General features: G+C 39.1%; 1 protein-coding gene; it reads right to left on the bottom strand.

The window, feature by feature from the left end:
• Erich1 (glutamate-rich 1) overlaps positions 1-15,419 on the bottom strand; it is a gene marked incomplete at its 5' end in the record, with an annotated part of 52,793,804 nt that overhangs the window by 27,181,768 nt on the left and 25,596,617 nt on the right.

Here is a 15,419-nt window from a genome sequence, read left to right as displayed (position 1 = left end):
GTAAAATAATAATCAAATTTATTAATAATAATTTATTAGTAATAAGTCAAAATTGCATTAGATAACACAACTTCTTATATCTTGATGCAATAAAAAGAGGAATTACAAAATGAAGAGGGCAGTGGATGTAGAAAGAATTCAAGTCAATTACTGCTATTCTAGGGACACTTAAGTTTGATCAGTTCTTTATGAGAATTCAGCTGAGAAACTTCTGAAAAGAAAAACATGATCATCTCTGTCAGCAAGGTAAAACTCTCTAAACTTAGTCAATCAAAATTTAGATAAGGCATGAGTTTTTGACATGTATAGACCAGTGAATAGTTACTAAATGCAATACAGTGTGCTTATAATGATTTTTCAAGAGTCCACAGACAGCCTGTTGACTTTTCTGCAGTTGAAGTCTTTGTTCTAAGGTAACTTCCTGGTTGCTTTGAAGCATTTTCTTTGTTGTGAAGATGCATTACTGTTTAACTTTGGGTCTGTAAGCTCCCACAATTTTCTTACTAAGAAGAAAGTAACCACATCATTAACTTGCTTAAACACTGTTCAACCACTGTTGTGTTTATAATAAAATGAATAGAAATGGGGAAATTTCTGAAGAATGTCTTCTATGTGATGACCACTTGGGGCTGTCTTTAAACCTAAGATAAGTAGGGTTGACAAAATGTAACAAACACTTCTGTTGTTTTTAGTGTTTGCAGAGAGTCAATGTCAGCAATGGAGCAGGAATTTGTTTCTTTACCTTTGCAATTTTTAATAAAAGAAAGCTACCCGTGGATCCCGGCCCACAGCAGCTCTCTGCTCCCAGACCCTGTGAGAGAGAGACCCAACTGCCTGGTCAGGTGGGCACTCCTGAGGCTGCAGAGCGGAAGAGACCACCAACACTGCTCACCCCTGCCCACATCCCTGGCCCAAGAGGAAACTGTATAAGGCCTCTGGGCTCCCGTGGGGGAGGGCCCAGGAGCGGCAGGACCCCTGCCTGAGACACCGCCGGAACCTGAAGGAAACAGACCGGATAAACAGTTCTCTGCACCCAAATCCCGTGGGAGGGAGAGCTAAACCTTCAGAGAGGCAGACAAGCCTGGGAAACCAGAAGAGACTGCTCTCTGTACATACATCTCGGACACCAGAGGAAAACACCAAAGGCCATCTGGAACCCTGGTGCACTGAAGCTCCCGGAAGGGACGGCACAGGTATTCCTGGTTGCTGCCGCCGCAGAGAGCCCGTGGGCAGCACCCCACGAGCGAACTTGAGCCTCGGGACCACAGGTAAGACCAACCTTTCTGCTGCAAGAAAGCTGCCTGGTGAACTCAAGACACAGGCCCACAGGAACAGCTGAAGACCTGTAGAGAGGAAAACCTACACACCCGACAGCAGAACACTCTGTACCCATAACTGACCGAAAGAGAGGAAAACAGGTCTACAGCACTCCTGACACACAGGCTTATAGGACAGTCTAGCCACTGTCAGAAATAGCAGAACAAAGTAACACTAGAGATAATCTGATGGCGAGAGGCAAGCGCAGGAACCCAAGCAACAGAAACCAAGACTACTTGGCATCATCGGAGCCCAATTCTCCCACCAAAACAAACATGGAATATCCAAACACACCAGAAAAGCAAGATCTAGTATCAAAATCACATTTGATCATGATGCTGGAGGACTTCAAGAAAGACATGAAGAACTCCCTTAGGGAAACACAGGAAAACATTAATAAACAAGTAGAAGCCTACAGAGAGGAATCGCAAAAATCCCTGAAAGAATTCCAGGAGAACACAATCAAACAGTTGAAGGAATTAAAAATGGAAATAGAAGCAATCAAGAAAGAACACATGGAAACAACCCTGGATATAGAAAACCAAAAGAAGAGACAAGGAGCTGTAGATACAAGCTTCACCAACAGAATTCAAGAGATGGAAGAGAGAATCTCGGGAGCAGAAGATTCCATAGAAATCATTGACTCAACTGTCAAAGATAATGTAAAGCGGAAAAGCTACTGGTCCAAAACATACAGGAAATCCAGGACTCAATGAGAAGATCAAACCTAAGGATAATAGGTATAGAAGAGAGTGAAGACTCCCAGCTCAAAGGACCAGTAAATATCTTCAACAAAATCGTAGAAGAAAACTTCCCTAATCTAAAAAAAGGGATACCTATAGGCATACAAGAAGCCTACAGAACTCCAAATAGATTGGACCAGAAAAGAAACACCTCCCGTCACATAATAGTCAAAACACCAAACGCACAAAATAAAGAAAGAATATTAAAAGCAGTAAGGGAAAAAGGTCAAGTAACATATAAAGGCAGACCTATCAGAATCACACCAGACTTCTGGCCAGAAACTATGAAGGCAAGAAGATCCTGGACTGATGTCATACAGACCCTAAGAGAACACAAATGCCAGCCCAGCTTACTGTATCCTGCAAAACTCTCAATTAACATAGATGGAGAAACCAAGATATTCCATGACAAAACCAAATTTACACAATATCTTTCTACAAATCCAGCACTACAAAGGATAATAAATGGTAAAGCCCAACATAAGGAGGCAAGCTATACCCTAGAAGAAGCAAGAAACTAATCGTCTTGGCAACAAAACAAAGAGAATGAAAGCACACAAACATAACCTCACATCCAAATATGAATATAACAGGAAGCAATAATCACTATTCCTTAATATCTCTCAACATCAATGGCCTCAACTCCCCAATAAAAAGACATAGATTAACAAACTGGATACGCAACGAGGACCCTGCATTCTGCTGCCTACAGGAAACACACCTCAGAGACAAAGACAGACATTACCTCAGAGTGAAAGGCTGGAAAACAATTTTCCAAGCAAATGGTCAGAAGAAGCAAGCTGGAGTAGCCATTCTAATGTCAAATAAAATCAATTTTCAATTAAAAGTCATCAAAAAAGATAAGGAAGGACACTTCATATTCATCAAAGGAAAAATCCACCAAGATGAACTCTCAATCCTAAATATCTATGCCCCAAATACAAGGGCACCTACATATGTAAAAGAAACCTTACTAAAGCTCAAAACACACATTGCATCTCACACAATAATAGTGGGAGATTTCAACACCCCACTCTCATCAATGGAGAGATCATGGAAACAGAAATTGAACAGAGATGTAGACAGACTAAGAGAAGTCATGAGCCAAATGGACTTAACGGATATTTATAGAACATTCTATCCTAAAGCAAAAGGATATACCTTCTTCTCAGCTCCTCATGGTACTTTCTCCAAAATTGACCATATAATTGGTCAAAAAACGGGCCTCAACAGGTACAGAAAGATAGAAATAATCCCATGCGTGCTATCGGACCACCACGGCCTAAAACTGGTCTTCAATAACAATCAAGGAAGAATGCCCACATATACTTGGAAAATGAACAATGCTCTACTCAGTCATAACCTGGTCAAGGAAGAAATAAAGAAAGAAATTAAAAACTTTTTAGAATTTAATGAAAATGAAGGTACAACATACTCAAACTTATGGGACACAATGAAAGCTGTGCTAAGAGGAAAACTCATAGCGCTGAGTGCCTGCAGAAAGAAACAGGAAAGAGCATATGTCAGCAGCTTGACAGCACACCTAAAAGCTCTAGAACAAAAAGAAGCAAATACACCCAGGAGGAGTAGAAGGCAGGAAATAATCAAACTCAGAGCAGAAATCAACCAAGTAGAAACAAAAAGGACCATAGAAAGAATCAACAGAACCAAAAGTTGGTTCTTTGAGAAAATCAACAAGATAGATAAACCCTTAGCCAGACTAACGAGAGGACACAGAGAGTGCGTCCAAATTAATAAAATCAGAAATGAAAAGGGAGACATAACAACAGATTCAGAGGAAATTCAAAAAATCATCAGATCTTACTATAAAAACCTATATTCAACAAAACTTGAAAATCTTCAGGAAATGGACAATTTCCTAGACAGATACCAGGTACCGAAGTTAAATCAGGAACAGATAAACCAGTTAAACAACCCCATAACTCCTAAGGAAATAGAAGCAGTCATTAAAGGTCTCCCAACCAAAAAGAGCCCAGGTCCAGACGGGTTTAGTGCAGAATTCTACCAAACCTTCATAGAAGACCTCATACCAATATTATCCAAACTATTCCACCAAATTGAAACAGATGGATCACTACCGAATACCTTCTACGAAGCCTCAATTACTCTTATACCTAAATCACACAAAGACACAACAAAGAAAGAGAACTTCAAACCAATTTCCCTTATGAATATCGATGCAAAAATACTCAACAAAATTCTGGCAAACCGAATCCAAGAGCACATCAAAACAATCATCGACCATGACCAAGTAGGCTTCATCCCAGGCATGCAGGGATGGTTTAATATACGGAAAACCATCAACGTGATCCATTATATAAACAAACTGAAAGAACAAAACCACATGATCATTTCATTAGACGCTGAGAAAGCATTTGACAAAATTCAACACCCCTTCATGATAAAAGTCCTGGAAAGAATAGGAATTCAAGGCCCATACCTGAACATAGTAAAAGCCATATACAGCAAACCAGTTGCTAACATTAAACTAAATGGAGAGAAACTTGAAGCAATCCCACTAAAATCAGGGACTAGACAAGGCTGCCCACTCTCTCCCTACTTATTCAATATAGTTCTTGACGTTCTAGCCAGAGCAATCAGACAAAAAAGGAGGTCAAGGGGATACAGATCGGAAAAGAAGAAGTCAAAATATCACTATTTGCAGATGATATGATAGTATATTTAAGTGATCCCAAAAGTTCCACCAGAGAACTACTAAAGCTGATAAACAACTTCAGCAAAGTGGCTGGGTATAAAATTAACTCAAATAAATCAGTAGCCTTCCTCTACACAAAAGAGAAACAAGCCGAGAAAGAAATTAGGGAAACGACACCCTTCATAATAGACCCAAATAATATAACGTACCTCGGTGTGACTTTAACCAAGCAAGTAAAAGATCTGTACAATAAGAACTTCAAGACACTGAAGAAGGAAATTGAAGAAGACCTCAGAAGATGGAAAGATCTCCCATGCTCATGGATTGGCAGGATTAAGATAGTAAAAATGGCCATTTTACCAAAAGCAATCTACAGATTCAATGCAATCCCCATCAAAATACCAATCCAATTCTTCAAAGAGTTAGACAGAACAATTTGCAAATTCATCTGGAATAACAAAAAACCCAGGATAGCTAAAGCTATCCTCAACAATAAAAGGACTTCAGGGCGAATCACTATCTCTGAACTCAAGCATTATTACAGAGCAATAGTGATAAAAACTGCATGGTATTGGTACAGAGACAGACAGATAGACCAATGGAATAGAATTGAAGACCCAGAAATGAACCCACACACCTATGGTCACTTGATTTTTGACAAAGGAGCCAAAACCATCAAATGGAAAAAAGATAGCATTTTCAGCAAATGGTGCTAGTTCAACTGGAGGTCAACATGTAGAAGAATGCAGATCGATCCATGCTTATCACCCTGTACAAAGCTTAAGTCCAAGTGGATCAAGGACCTCCACATCAAACCAGACACACTCAAACTAATAGAAGAAAAACTAGGGAAGCATCTGGAACACATGGGCACTGGAAAAAATTTCCTAACCAAAGCACCAATGGCTTATGCTCTAAGATCAAGAATCGACAAATGGGATCTCATAAAACTGCAAAGCTTCTGTAAGGCAAAGGACACTGTGGTTAGGACAAAACGGCAACCAACAGATTGGGAAAAGATCTTTACCAATCCTACAACAGATAGAGGCCTTATATCCAAAATATACAAAGAACTCAAGAAGTTAGACCGCAGGGAAACAAATAACCCTATTAAAAATGGGGTTCAGACCTAAAGAAATGTTCAACATCTTTAGTCATAAGGGAAATGCAAATCAAAACAACCCTGAGATTTCACCTCACACCAGTGAGAATGGCTAAGATCAAAAACTCAGGGGACAACAGATGCTGGCAAGGATGTGGAGAAAGAGGAACACTCCTCCATTGTTGGTGGGATTGCAAACTGGTACAACCATTCTGGAAATCAGTCTGGAGGATCCTCAGAAAATTGGACATTGAACTGCCTGAGGATCCAGCTATACCTCTCTTGGGCATATACCCAAAAGATGCCCCAACATATAAAAAAGACACGTGCTCCACTATGTTCATTGCAGCCTTATTTATAATAGCTAGAAGCTGGAAAGAACCCAGATGCCCTTCAACAGAGGAATGGATAGAGAAAATGTGGTACATCTACACAATGGAATATTACTCAGCTATCAAAAACAACGACTTTATGAAATTTGTAGGCAAATGTCTGGAACTGGAAAATATCATCCTGAGTGAGCTAACCCAAACACAGAAAGACATACATGGTATGCACTCACTGATAAGTGGCTATTAGCCCAAATGCTTGAATTACCCTAGATGCCTAGAACAAATGAAACTCAAGACAGATGATCAAAATGTGAATGGTTCACTCCTTCTTTAAAAGGGGAACAAGAATACCCTTGGCAGGGAAGAGAGAGGCAAAGATTAAAACAGAGACTGAAGGAACACCCATTCAGAGCCTGCCCCACATGTGGCCCATACATGTACAGCCACCCACTTAGACAAGATTGATGAAGCAAAGAAGTGCAGACCGACAGGAGCCGGATGTAGATCGCTCCTGAGAGACACAGCCAGAATACAGCAAATACAGAGGCGAATACCAGCAGCAAACCACTGAACTGAGAATAGGACCCCCGTTGAAGGAATCAGAGAAAGAACTGGAAGAGCTTGAAGGGGCTCGAGACCCCATATGTACAACAATGCCAAGCAACCAGAGCTTCCAGGGACTAAGCCACTACCTAAAGACTATACATGGAGTGACCCTGGACCCTGACCTCATAGGTAGCAATGAATATCCTAGTAAGAGCACCAGTGGAAGGGGAAGCCCTGGGTCCTGCTAAGACTGAACCCCCAGTGAACTAGACTGTTGGGGGGAGGGCGACAATGGGGGGAGGGTGGGGAGGGGAACACCGATAAGAAAGGGGAGGGGGGAGGGGGATGTTTGCCCGGAAACTGGGAAAGGGAATAACACTCGAAATGTATATAAGAAATACTCAAGTTAATAATAAAAAAATGGGGTTCAGAGCTAAACAAAGAATTCACAGCTGAGGAATGCCGAATGGCTGAGAAACACCTAAAGAAATGTTCAACATCTTTAGTCATAAGGGAAATGCAAATCAAAACAACCCTGAGATTTCACCTCACACCAGTGAGAATGGCTAAGATCAAAAACTCAGGGGACAACAGATGCTGGCGAGGATGTGGAGGAAGAGGAACACTCCTCCATTGTTGGTGGGATTGCAGACTGGTACAACCATTCTGGAAATCAGTCTGGAGAATCCTCAGAAAATTGGACATTGAACTGCCTGAGGATCCAGCTATACCTCTCTTGGGCATATACCCAAAAGATACCCCAACATATAAAAAAGACATGTGCTCCACTATGTTCATTGCAGCCTTATTTATAATAGCCAGAAGCTGGAAAGAACCCAGATGCCCTTCAACAGAGGAATGGATACAGAAAATGTGGTACATCTACACAATGGAATATTACTCAGCTATCAAAAACAACGACTTTATGAAATTCGTAGGCAAATGGTTGGAACTGGAAAACATCATCCTGAGTGAGCTAACCCAATCACAGAAAGACATACATGGTATGCACTCATTGATAAGTGGCTATTAGCCCAAATGCTTGAATTACCCTAGATGCCTAGAACAAATGAAACTCAAGACGAGTGAACAAAATGTGAATGCTTCACTCCTTCTTTAAAAGGGGAACAAGAATACCCTTGGCAGGGAAGAGAGAGGCAAAGATTAAAACAGAGACTGAAGGAACACCCATTCAGAGTCTGCCCCACATGTGGCCCATACATATATAGCCACCCAATTAGACAAGATGGATGAAGCAAAGAAGTGCAAACCGACAGGAGCCGGATGTAGATCGCTCCTGAGAGACACAGCCAGAATACAGCAAATACAGAGGCGAATGCCAGCAGCAAACCACTGAACTGAGAATAGGACCCCCGTTGAAGGAATCAGAGAAAGAACTGGAAGAGCTTGAAGGGGCTCGAGACCCCATATGTACAACAATGCCAAGCAACCAGAGCTTCCAGGGACTAAGCCCCTACCCAAAGACTATACATGGACTGACCCTGGACTCTGACCTCATAAGTAGCAATGCATATCCTAGTAAGAGCACCAGTGGAAGGGGAAGCCCTGGGTCCTGCTAAGACTGAACCCCCAGTGAACTAGACTGGTGGGGGGAGGGCGGCAATGGGGGGAGGGTTGGGAAGGGAACACCCATAAGGAAGGGGAGGGGGGAGGGGGATGTTTGCCCGGATACCGGGAAAGGGAATAACACTCGAAATGTATATAAGAAATACTCAAGTTAATAAAAAAAAAAAAGATAAAGACAGGGGGCTGGAGAGTTGGCTCAGCGGTTAAGAGCACTGTCTGCTCTTCCAGAGGTCCTGAGTTCAATTCCCAACAACCACATGGTAGCTTATAGGAAAAAAAAAAAGAAAGAAAGCTAGACTGTTTTGGCATATTTATTATGAGGTTTTTCTATGTTGCCTAAGAACAAAACAAAAGCCTTCATTTATATCTACATTTTAAGGACTGCCTTTCAGTGTTTCAAAATGTTGCCCTGAAAAAATCTCTATGAGAAAAATGTACTGATGTTTTTACTCGTGTAACTCCTGAATAATTCTCATCTTCACAGTGAACACAATTATTTTAATGCTTTGATGAAAAACTGAAATAGCTTTTAGCATGGTGACTTGTGTTTAACTAATCATTAGCCAGTACAGTGCTCACTGAGTATAATTTTCAGTCTGGCCAAATGTATACAGTTGGATCACTCAGGCTTCCAAAGACATTTGAAAATGAGAAGCATTTTTCCAGTATCAAATAAGAACCCAATCTTTTTGATTTTGCGATTCTTAACCAATCCAATAGCAGCGATGTCTTGTCCACCATTCAAAGGAACATAGTCACATGTTCTTGAAACCAGGATGTGGGCATTTCAAGTGTTCACTAACTAGCCTATCGTATATGTACTCTATAAAGCATCTGATAATGGAGGTATCCACCCAGACGTAGTGTGGGCAGTAACAAACGGAAATAATTTCTTTTCATCAACACCACATGAAGAGCTGAAGAATAAAGGGACAATCGGAAAAATTAACTGAGAAAATTATAATAAAATATAGTGCAGATTACTCACACACACAGACATACACACACACAGAGAGAGAGAGAGAGAGAGAGAGAGAGAAAGAGAGAGAGAGAGAGAGAGAGAGAGAGAGTGAAGAGGAAGCTATTTACATTATAGCAGAGATAACATTGGTGATAAAGAGCAGGATGAAGAAATTACCCAGAATTCTTTGCACAGGAGGAAACTTCTAGAAAGCAAATAAATAATCAAGTATAAACACAAGAGGTTATAATAATAAATAGCAAATAAAATTAAAATAATAATCATGGAGTGGAGTATGGAAACACACAGAGGATTTTTATTTTAGGTTGGGTAATATGCAAGGACTCCCAAATGATCACAGTGTATTAAAAACAAAAACAAAAGAATGAGTCATGAGTGAAGGTGTAAGAAGTTGGTTCTAGACAAAGTCACTACTCAAGGGCCCCAGTTAGGAAAAAATTATAACAATTTTTGAGAGTAAGGTTCCTATGCTCTCAACATAAATGACGAAAGGAGGGTGATATGACATGAAGTAAGAAGGCAAAATAGTCCCGATGTATACCAGGATCTATAGGCAGAAGTCAGGGTTTTAGATCCATTGTAATAGGGCTAGAAAACAAAGATGTTTTACTTGACTGTGATATACTCTTTTTAGTGCTTTTAACAGACTTTGGTTAATCTCACAAGGTTCAACGAAAAGGTTCACATTAGGGAGACAGGACAGTAGAGGACAGGCAGTAGAGGACAGAGATGGAGGAGACATGTGCTAAAGCTTAAAAGTAGAAACATGAATCATGGATAGATTTGGGGTGTTCTGTTTGAGTGCAGTGTACAGGCTTTATAAACACATTCAAATCACTTGATAGTTTGATTAGTGGCTATGAAGAGTGCTTTAAATTTTTAACTACTATAAAAATTTTGTAAAACGGATAGAAGATGTTAGGTTATAACAATGACCCAATATAATGTTGAGTTTGTATAAGAGGTAAGACAAAAGGAAGAACTGGGAGAAGGGAGAAGGACTTGGAGTCTAGGTAGCACTTTGAAGGTGGAGGGAATAGCTATGAGCTCTCTGAATCCTTAATTATTACTATATACATGATTTTACATATATACATATATATATACATATATATCATGATACACATACATCATCATCATCATCTGTTAAGTCCATTTAGTGTTGTGCATATTTGTTTAGGAAAAATGACTTAAGACTGGATAATCAGGAGGCCCATCCTGGAAGAAGACTGGTTCTCTCTTGCAGCAGCCATTGATTGCGTATGTCCTGTTGCAATGTTGAGGATCCCCTCATCTATGTTGACGTGTCACCTCATGCTTTTCTTGTACAGGTCATGGTTTAGGTCTTAGAATATTGTTGAAATTCCATGGGTATAGATTCTCTGTCTTTATAGAAGACATTATGTTACAGCAGTCTTCCTAGTTTTCTGGCTTTTACAATCTTCCTACCTGTGCACTGGATCTTGTCACACAAGTGCCTGAAATGTCCTCTAAAATACAAGACCCATTGAATTTGGTGCTACTTACCATCACCGTGAAATTACAACTCAGGTTTTATGACAAAATGACACTTAGAAATCACTATCTTATTATGAGTTGTTTATATAAAAAGGTGCATGAATGTGCATAGATGACCATATATGGCATGATGATTTGTTTACTGCTCATAATTGATTTTGTGTTTATATTTTCAGGAAAGACTGAGAATGCCATGGTGGTAGAAGCGTGTGGAACCTTTATAGTGAACAGTGAGCTAACTTGGGAAGGGACTGGGAGAAAATAGAACTTCTAGACTTTGTTCCTAGCAATGTACTCTTCCAACTAAGCCCCAACTTCTCACACTTGCAGAATCTTTGCCAGCTGTTAAATGTTCACCCCACACTCCTGTGAAGGCATTTCACATTAAAACTATAACAAGGGCTCAGCATACTCTTGAGGGAGAAGCAAAAGTCCACAGAACATCCACTGATAAGTACATGATGTCAATCCCATACTATGAAACACCACATGTTATTTTCCTAGTTCTTATCTTGACTACATGCTTATCTAGGTTAGTATATATGGAAGGATGTAAGCTTTTCCATGATAATTAATGTTTGCTTAAATTTATGTTGTCTCTAGTTGTTAACGTAATGAAAGAGCAGCTAGAAAATTTTCAGCTCTAAAATTAGTCTAATAGTGATGTTCTTTGAAAGTTTCTACTCATTAGGAGAGAGTAGGGACTTCATTGTGTGTGATCTGTTAGGATAGCTTTCCTTTTTCTCACTGGTTATAGCCACAATACTTGAAAAACTAGAAATTATACTCTTTAACAGCCTAACAGGCCTGACACTCAAAATAGGTCATTTATTGTAATTTAAAAAAAATCATATCTAACCTAGATTTTTAACAAGGCAATCCTATTTTTGAAACATTCTGTTTTGATTTTTCATTATAAGAATCCAAGGGTTTTTTTATTGCATTCTTAAGAATTAATGATGACGACTGCCACAGTTATTTCTTGGCTTCCTGTTTGAAAGGATGTTGAGAGAGTATGCAGTCATTTTAAAAAAAACTAAGTAGAAACTTTGGATTCATTTAATGTTGAGCAAAACAAGTATTTAGCTCTTGCAAATTGATTGAAAAAAAACCATGATATCAGTGTAGTTTAAAGAGTGAAATGTGTTTAAATACCTGGTCCCTCACTGGTACTGCTAAGGGAAGAACCCTGTAGGCATCTCAAACTTTGGACATTAGGAAAAGTCACTATCGCTGACAAAATTCGCACTCGAGAACTACAAATTGGAGTTATATTTCGATATTTCGTGAAACAGACTGATAACTCACAGTGATTTGGGAAGTTTATGATTCTATGTTGGGTTGCCTTTGCAGGTATCCTCAGACACACGGCTCATGGGCTGCAGGTTGGACATCCTTCCAGCAGGTGGAGCCTAACTGGAGGAAATGTGTCCCTGCTTGTGGACTTTCCAGGGTTATAGCTAAAACTCCCTTCCTGTTCATGTTTGGCTTCTTGGCTGCAGTCAACAGGCCCACATGTCTCCCGCCTATGCTGCTCTGCCTTCCTCACCAGGATGGACTATATTCCTTCTTAAATTAAGTTTTCCTTCCCTAAATTGTTTCCTGTCTAGTATTTGATCATTGAAACAAGTAATCATCTACTTTTCAGGAAGTAACAGGTAACTAATACAATCAAATATGTCATTTTGAAGGTGCTAAAAGTGCTCAATATCTCATTGAGAAATACATACATGTATGAGTCCTTGTTTAGCATATAAGAATTATCAATTAAGGGCCAATATTGCTGACATTTACAATTTTATTTGACGAAAGGGAATTAACTTCTAAGTAGGATGAATCAGAAAAATGTAGCAGCATATATAATAGCTGAGTTAGATCTTAGAAGGGAACTGTATCATTAACAGGAGTGATAAAAGAGTAGTCTATGGATAGACCTTTAGGAGTGGATAGAGTTTTGCAGTTGGATAGAAATTATAACAACACGGAACCAGCAAACAGCAAGAAGAATCCGCACTGTATATAAAGTCAAGCACTACCCTTAGCACTTAAGTTGATTATCTCATCTAATCATCTTTGTGACCTTGTAGAAAAGGTAGAATCATTATCCCCATTTACTGAGTCAAACAGGGCTTAGTAGTTTAATTAACTTGCTTTAAGGTAGTAACCCCAGCATTTGCTGGGCCACAGTTTAACCCGGATTTAATAGACTTTAGGTCCCAAAGCTATTAACCTCCTCATTTGTTTTGCTTTAAATGCTCATTGTTTATATTACGTTACTCAAGGTCCTCATAACTAACCCAAGTCACTGTGACTATGGTTCACCTATGCAAAACATACAGCGCCAAGTCAGGGGACTCTCACACATTCCTCTATAAGATAAGAAATTTATGTTTACAAATTCATAAATCTTCCCCAAACACTCCATTTGTCATTTTTTATTATTTTACATAAACAGAAGTAACTATTTCTTATAATAAATGAGTTTAATCCAGTGAGGCTAAGATTGTATCAGACAAATTTCTCTTTCCCTCTCATGTACAGAAAACCTACACGATAAAGTCCCCCAAACCCTAACCCTGAGGTGTATTTGAAAACTTCGAACATGATTCCATAAAACATGCCTGTCCTTAGATTTTATGTCCCACAGATGTGGACTATACTGCACATGGAGGAAGTAATGAAAAAGTTCAAATCATTAGTTTAGCAGCATCCATCAAAGAACAATACACGTAGGATTTTGTCCTTTTGTTGTTTACAAAGCACCAAAATATACCAAAATTACTTAATTAAAAAAAAATAAAATCAATTTTATTTAGTCATTAAACCCATGTCTGATAAGCACCCAGCTGTTCTCTTCCCATCTGATGTGTCATCCATAATATATTCATCTCAGGGTATACTTACACGTCCGTAGAATCATGACTAGGGCTGACATAATTGCCCTTGAAATTAAGTAAATCAGCGAACAAGCAAAGAGATAAAACTGAGAATGAACGATGAGTATCACACAAAATGAAGGGGAAAATATATCCTCAAACTAACAAATTTCTGTTTCATGGTCAGTAATAGTCATTTTACCCCTTGTCACTCACTCATGAACTAAAATCCTATGTAGTTACATTGATAGCTTTATAGATTATGTTGCCTTCAGTTTTTGATAAATTTCTCAGTATTTGAATTATCCTTTAAAATGTCACAGAAGCAAAGGTTTTCAGAATATAACCCAGTTGTCAAACTGCGGTTCTAGCTACAGAGGATAAATTCAGTTCAAAGTTATATGTTCATGATTTGGTTTACTTTTAATCGTGTGTGTGTGTGTGTGTGTGTGTGTGTGTGTGTGTGTGTGTGTGAGTGTGTGTATGTCTGAATTTAAAAGTTTCTATTTCCAATTGAATTAGTTGAATTTATTGACTCTTTCTATAACTTTCACTTCCATAAAAACTTACTGGTCTTGGTAGCTCTCAATCACAAATAGGCAATATACTAATTCCCTAGAAATTGTCAGTGAGCATTTTTATTACAGTTCACTTGGGCTGAGAAGGTACCCTTCCATTGATGAGGCAAAGTCCTATGTTTGAATCATTGTTCTCTCACTTACTGTGAAGCTGGGCATAAGTTACTATTTCTGAGTTTTATTTTCCTCATTTGAAAAAACACCTCATAAAATACTGTGAGAATCAATAAATACATATCATCAATATATATTTTTAGAATACTTATATAGCTCCTGGTAAAATGGTGTTCCATTAATAAAATCGAACACTCGTATAAAGTCCATTCATTACCAATCTTGAGGTTATATATTATCTCTGATTTCTAAAATTCATTCTCTGAACCATTTGCTTTTCATATGTTTGTTCTTTTCTTTTTGTTGTTCATTTCTCTCTTTTTATTGGAGACTGATTTTCTCAAAACCCACAAACTTCTATGCATTTGGAAATAACTTTGAATTTCAGATCCTCCTGCATCACGTGCTAAGTGCCACGATTGTGAGCATGCGTCTTCGCCCCCAGCCTCGGGGCTGCATCTTATACTCAACCGAAATCTTAGGAGGGACATCGCCCAAAGGCGAGCCCCATCTCAGGCTATTGCTGTTTCTTAGAGCACTGTGACACAGAACCTTCATAGGAAGGCCACCCTCCACACACCACTTCTGTGATGCTGATGAAAGCCTTAACTGACCCTGCCCCATCTTGCCCATATCCATCAATTCAGACGCTATGAATGCTTTTTAAAAATTAGTTCTTAATGAGTAAAATCAGAACTTTGAAATATGTAGTAGGAGTTAGGACGCTATTCTGCAGGTTCCTTCTACTTTCAAGAAATAGTTTAGACACCTGAAGCATCTAGCTTTTTAAAAATGGATACTTATTTTGTTTTGTCCGAATTTGTTCAATAATTGTAAAATGACGACTTTGAACAAAATGTATAAGTCGCTTACTTCTCCAATGTCTTTAGCACTGGGCAAGAAAAAAAAAACTCAAACACTATTCTTCTGGTGGTTTTAAAATGCTCACAAAGGGCGCTTTCAGCACTGCGGTGAATGAGAATGCATGAGGACCAACTGCCAGGCCCAGGTAGAAGGAACGAACGAGCCAGCATGGCTCACGGCCTG

Source organism: Rattus norvegicus, chromosome 16 (genome assembly GCF_021556685.1).
Source record: "Rattus norvegicus strain SHRSP/BbbUtx chromosome 16, alternate assembly SHRSP_T2T, whole genome shotgun sequence".
Classification (NCBI taxonomy): domain Eukaryota; kingdom Metazoa; phylum Chordata; class Mammalia; order Rodentia; family Muridae; genus Rattus; species Rattus norvegicus.
This window is presented reverse-complemented; position numbering and strand designations above follow the sequence as displayed.